Source organism: Hibiscus syriacus, unplaced genomic scaffold (assembly GCF_006381635.1).
Source record: "Hibiscus syriacus cultivar Baekdansim isolate YM2019G1 unplaced genomic scaffold, ASM638163v2 tig00112253_pilon, whole genome shotgun sequence".
Classification (NCBI taxonomy): domain Eukaryota; kingdom Viridiplantae; phylum Streptophyta; class Magnoliopsida; order Malvales; family Malvaceae; genus Hibiscus; species Hibiscus syriacus.
The window spans coordinates 1528341-1535225 of NW_024063283.1; positions in this window are offsets into that span (position 1 = coordinate 1528341).

Here is a 6885-nt window from a genome sequence, read left to right on the forward strand (position 1 = left end):
TGGATGAGGAGTAGTGTTGGGAAATAAACCCGAGTACAAGTAATTTCCTTATAATCAGATTAGTGAGAATGCGAAATAAAAGCGGAAAAATAATACCCGAAATTGATAACGGAGTTCAGCCAATTGTGCCTACGTCTCCGGACTGCTGCAGATCTTTTACTAAGAGAGAAAATTTACAGGTGTTTACAAAACACTCACTACTCACAAGAAAGCTCTCTAGTATTGGGAGAAAGAAATGATTTTGGATGATTTTGAAGCTAAATGAGCTAAGGTATTTATAGTTGAAGCTTAATGACTAATCTTGTAAATACCCTAAAGTGTGCAGTGGTAAAAATGTAATTAACCCATTTTTAATTTCAATAATTCTGTGCCCCCTTTATTGAAATTATGCTCCTCCCTTTGTTGATTTTGGGAGCCACCAACACCCCCTTATTTGACTTTACAATCTCCCACTTGAAGACTGATTTTAATCTATCTTCATACCTCAATCAATGCAGCAACATTTCTAGTCTTGTTATTCTAGCATGTCAACTGAAGCTGAAAACAACTTCAGTTTGTCCGTGGTCACCGTCTTTGTCAACATGTCTGTTGGATTTTGAGCTCCATTAATCTTTTCAAGTTTCAAAATCCCATCTTCCAGAAGAGACCGAATAAAATGATATCGCAATTGTATGTGCTTCGTCCTGGAATGAAAAGAATGATTCTTTGCTAGATGGATAACACTTTGACTGTCGCAATACAAGACATTGTTTTCTTGTTTCTTGCCTAACTCTACCAAGAAATTTTGGAGCCAAACCATCTCCTTGTTGGCTTCCGTAACAACGACATATTATGCTTTAGTTGTGGAGAGAGCAACTATCTTCTATAGTTGTGAAACCCAACTCACTGCAGTACCTCCTAGAGTATAGACATACCCTGTAGTGCTCCTTCTGATGTCAACGTTTCTGGCTAAGACAACATCTACATAGTCTGTTAGTATCATATCTCCACCTTTGAAACAAAGTACTTTGTTTGTAGTACCCTGCAGATATCTTAGGATCCATTTGATTGCTTTCAGTGTACCATTTCCGGATTATTCATGTATATGCTAACAGGTCCCACTACATTAGTAATATTTGGTCTAATGCAAACCATGGCATACATTAGACTTCCAATTGCTGAGGCATACGAAACCTTCACCATGTGTGCACGTTCTTTCTCCGTCTTTGGTGACTGTTCTTTGGAGAGTCTAAAATGAACACCTAAAAGTGTAATTACTGGTTTAGCATCTTGCATGTTAAACCTGGAGAGTACTTTGTTGATGTACTCAGCCTGTGATAACATCAAAGTCCCCGACTTTGTGTCTCTCTTGATTCTCATCCCAAGAATCTGCTTTGCAGTGCCCAGATCTTTCATTGCAAACTGCTTCGACAATATTTGCTTCAAGTTTATAATCTCTTGCATGTCTGAACCTGCAACAAGCATGTCATCAAAATACAACAATAAAATAATGAAGTTGTTGTCGAACTTCTTGATATAGCAACAATGATCTGCTTGGCATCTGGTAAAACCATTGCTACCCATGAAGCTATCGAACTTCTTGTACCACTGTCTAGGAGCTTGTTTTAAACCATACAAGCTCTTCTTCAACCTACATACCAGGTGATACATGCATCACAAGGCTCACATCAAAGGAAGAAGTAATAACTCTTCCAAATGATCCACTCGTCCAAGCATTGGAAAAGAAGATCATAATAGAAGCAGACTTACGACGACTTTTTGAATGGGATAATGATCTTATTTAGTCAATATGTCTTCTGAAGATACGGCCGTCTGTCTCTTATCTTTCCAACAGTTCTTGAATCGCATCAATCCGATATCAGGAACTCAAGATATGGCTATTTTACTGAAGACGGTGCATGTAGAAAATCTTATACGGGATTAATACGGGATTTTGTAAATATTACGAATTTTCAATATTTTTATTGATTATTTGTAATATAACTTAATATAGGATGATGCATTATCTTTTAGGATTATATTTATTATTTTATTAGGAATTAAGGTTGGTTAAAAATATTATCTTTAGTTATTATTATTTTATTAGGAATTAGAGTTAAGATATGTTTAGTTTATTATTATTTTATTCATTAGTTATTTAGGACCTTTAGAACTCAGCCCCTATATAAAGGAGGCTTTATTAAACTTTGTAATTCAAGATTTCTTTGATTAATAATATAACGAGAGTTCATTTTTGCAAGTGCTGATTGCCTTGTGCCTTCAAAGCTTCTTCTCCTAGAGTTCTTTCAAGTTCTTGTGAGGGAGATTAATCTTCACACTCCAATTTGCCTTTTCATTGCGACTGGGAGGGTTGGTTAGAGCCATATTATCGTGTTTGCCTTTTCATTGCGACTAGAGGGCTCGATAGGACATTATCCATCAATTTTCCACATATCCATCCACACCATCAATCATCTTTACCGTTACTTTCATAAGGGAGATCTTTTGATTTCTTGGTTATTTTCTTTATTTTCAATTCCTTTATATTTTATTTATCTTGTTTTAATCTTGTTTCTTATCTTGTTTCTTATCTTTTTCTAGCACCTAAATGAAACCCTAAAAACCTTAGTTATTACTACCACATTCCCTATTCATTCCTTATTGTTCTTCATCGGGTCTAGAGCTTTCTAGGTTTGATTCTTCAACAAGAGCAACGTTAATTAACCCGTCACCGCTTCCCTATCAATTGGTATCAGATTTGGGCCGATTCTTGGAAAGAAGTAAGCAATCTTGCTTGTTCTTTCACACAAAACCGTCAAGGTATCCCAACAGAGCTAGTCCAGAGAAGATTCATCGTTTCAGGTTCTTTTTATTTAATTCTAATTTAGATTCAAATCCTTCTTGTTAGTTTGCTATTTTTTTACAAAAAAAAACAAAAATCCAAAATTTCAAAAAAATGCAAAGGAAGGTATTTAGGGCTGATTTTATCCAGATATCATATTCATCCTAATATAAATCTCCAGTCTAAAATTCACCCAAATCGGAGTTCATTAGAGCCTTCAAATACATTCTTCAAGTTTCATCAGCAGATTCGATCTAGGATCTTGTCGAATTTCTTGAAAATTCTATAGGAAATTTCGTGATGAAAATTTCCAGATTGCAACTTCATATATTTAAGATCATTTACACAAAAAATCAGAATATTTGGAGATCAAGAACACCTTCAAACAAAGTGATCAAGAAAAACAGATTGTTTGAGGACTCACCGTTCAACAGAGTCCAATGGATACTACTGAATGTATTTGGTTCTGAAATTTTACAGGTGGTTTCTTGACGCATCGACAAACATTCAAGAATTTTTCCAAAATTTTCGGACACATTAACCCCCTCAAAAACGTTGCTCAAGTTGATCCAGCGTTTTCCAAGTTTCTGGGTTGGTTCTTTTTTTTCTTTGACTCTTAGTTCTTTAGGTTCTTTTGTTTTTTTTTCTTTTATTGTTCTTTTGCATTATCTAACACATTATCTTTCTTGTGTTAGTAGGACTAAAGAGTTTGCATATTTCTTCCTTCTTTGCATTCTCGTTCTCTTGGAGTCTAACCCTTGTTTGGCCTCTTAGAACTTTTAAGTTTTTTCTTATAATCTTTGCTAGTAATCAAACTCCGATACGAACTGTGGAAGACTACTTGGTAAAGTGAGTTTTAAAGAGTACAAGATCGACTTACTTGCCTCTCGTTGTGTTACTTTCTTGGAGTGACTTGTGAGGTTTCTTGTTTTGTTGATTTTTCTTTCTTTTATTTTTATTTTACTTTAAAATTTTCTTTTGAGTGTTATGATTTCAGAATGGGCGACAATAACAACAAAACACTTACGGCTATCTTAGCCACACTTGCCGACTCACGAATCAAGTTGAAAGATTTGATGAAATCGTGAGGGAATGAAAGAACCACAACTGGATCTACCAAACCAGAATCCAAGACCAAACAATGCTGAACTTTTGGTACCCGGGCGAGAACAACCACGTTTCAAGCACCCGAACTCTTTACAAAACCAAAGTTCACGATCCCGTCTTTCAAAGGAGACAACGATCCAGACAGGTACATCGAATAGGAAGGAAAAGTTGATCTCATGTTCGCATACCATGACTGCCCCCAAGCTAAACAAGTTCACCTCATCACCATACAATTTGAAGGATATGCTCGAACTTGGTGGATGCAAACAAGGAAAAAGATCCAGAACTTCCAAATTTCAACAATCACTTCTTGACCGACCTCAAACAAACCATGAGGAACCGATTCCTACCGACACATTATACACGAGAAGTTAAACAATGACTACACCGACTTTGACAAGGTAGAAGTTCAGTTGAAGATTACTACAAGGAGATGCAGTCCTTACTCAATAGGGCTAACATAACGAAAAAGAAGAAGTCACCGTGTCAAGATTCGTCGTCAGCTTAAACTCAAACATCACTGATCTTCTTGATCTACAAGGGTACGAAAACCTTGAAGATACACTAAAGAAAGCAATGACAATCGAAGCACAAATCCAAAGGAGATCTCGATTCAGTGAACATTACCAAGGTACTTCAACCTCTTACCAAGGTAATCATTCAAATCCTTCCTCATCTTCTACTCCATCTTCTCTGAAAAAGCCAAGAGATGACAAACCTGACAAGGAGAAAGAACGAACATCAAAGAATGACACACTTCCAGTCCCTAAAGATCAAATGATAATTTGTGAGGAGGTAGGGAAAGCAAAAAAAGAAAAAGTTGAGAAAGAGGCAAAAGCAAAAGAGGTCACTAGTTATAAAAGCCAAAAGAATAATGACCCATGGGAGGTGAGTGAACCTAAATTTGAGAAGAAAGAGTGACTCAAAATCTATGTGTGAGCACAAAATAATTGAGAGAGAACCTTCTTTACAAACAACCTTTCATCCTTGTTCACTTTAGGGAATCAATTGTTTTGATTTCTAACATTAACAAGGATTTGCCTAGTGTGTTTTCATCTCTTTTACAAGATTTTCGAGAAGTGTTAGGTGATCTACCTAACGAACTACCACTGAAAAGAGGAAAAAAATGCCAAACCAATCTAATTCAAGGTTCCATCATACCTCGTCAAACATACAATCTCGAAGAAACCAAAGAGTTAGATTTTTTACAAAAAGGCTACATCCAGGAAAGTCTAGTCGTGACGCATCTTAATGACGAAACATGATTTGAACAACACTACAATCTTAATGACGAAACATGATTTGAACAACACTACAGGCTTTATAGTTCGTGCACAGGAAATCCATGTAAATGATGAAATAGTAAAAGCAACACGAGACTGGCCTACACCATCTTCCATAGCCAAGAGTTGTCGAATAATATTAGGTGACCCTCTTGACGGGTTACCACCTGAAATCCCTAATCACTATGCCATATCAATGAAGAGTCACGATTTACGGGAGTCCAAATGTAAGTATTTTATTACTCATTTTAATGACATTGTAACATACTTCTTCTCCTTCTTACAAGGTAAGGCTCATGAAGTTGTCATCCATACTAAACACAACTCCTTTAAGTGCGTAGCTGACCGAGGTAAGCAAAACACATTAGATGGTGCACTACCACGAAGGTATACTCTTAAGCATGCTACTATTCCAAGAATTGAACATATAAAAGATGTACATCACGATAACTCGGATATTTCTGATATTTCTACCCATACTTTTAAAAGTACTTTTAATGAGTTTTATCTTGTATATGAGTTTCCTTGCCAACTAAACAGGTTCTACAATCCATAAATCTCCTGCCGAGAATTATTAATTCATGAACCACATTTAGGAGACTTAAGGGATTACTTTAACAAACCAGTTGACATGGTTTTTAAACACTCATTCTCACCACACACGAATAAAACCATGGAGAAATTATCTGAAGAAATCATACAGAAAGCAAACAGTGGTCGACACCATGTTGAATTTCAACCTAAACATCAAATTACAAGACTTGTATGCTAAAGAGGATTTCAAGACTACAAGAAATCAGTTCCTACAAAGAAGAAACCTTGACTGAAACGCATAAAGACACATCACATTGATCCTGGTAAATGTTTCACAAGTTTTCCTTTCAACACATCTAAGTCTTTTTCTCTTGGATTTTCAGATTCGAGGTCGAATCCTTTTGAGGACTGGGGGAATGATACATGCACCAGATTCCAAAATACATTCTTCTTTGGAAAAATGTTTCTACTCGAACCTATTAGAAGAACAAAGTCTCGAAGATTCAAAGCATATCTATTCGGTAAGTATAATGTGAATGAATCATTAAACGATTCTAATGTTGCTCCCTTTAATGTTTCAGATTCGAGGTTGAATATTTTTGAAGAAAGGGAGGATGATACATGCATCATAAGGCTCACGTCAAAGGAAGAAGTAATAACTCTTCCAAATGATCCACTCGTCCAAGCATTGGAAAAGAAGATCAAACAGAAGCAGACTTACGACGACTTTTTAAATGGTATCCTGATCTTATTTAGTCAATATGTCTTCTAAATATACTACCGTATGTCTCTTATCTTTCCAACGGTTCTTGAATCGCATCAATCCGATATCAAGAACTCAAGATATGGCTATTTTACTGAAGACGGTGCATGCAGAAAATCCTATACGGGGATTAATACGGGATTTTGTAAATATTACGAATTTTCAATATTTTTATTGATTATTTGTAATATAACTTAATATAGGATGATGCATTATCTTTTAGGATTAGATTTATTATTTTATTAGGAATTAAGGTTGGGTTAAAAATATTATCTTTAGTTATTGTTATTTTATTAGGAATTAGAGTTAATATATGTTTAGTTTATTATTATTTTATTCATTAGTTATTTAGGACCTTTAGAACTCAGCCCCTATAT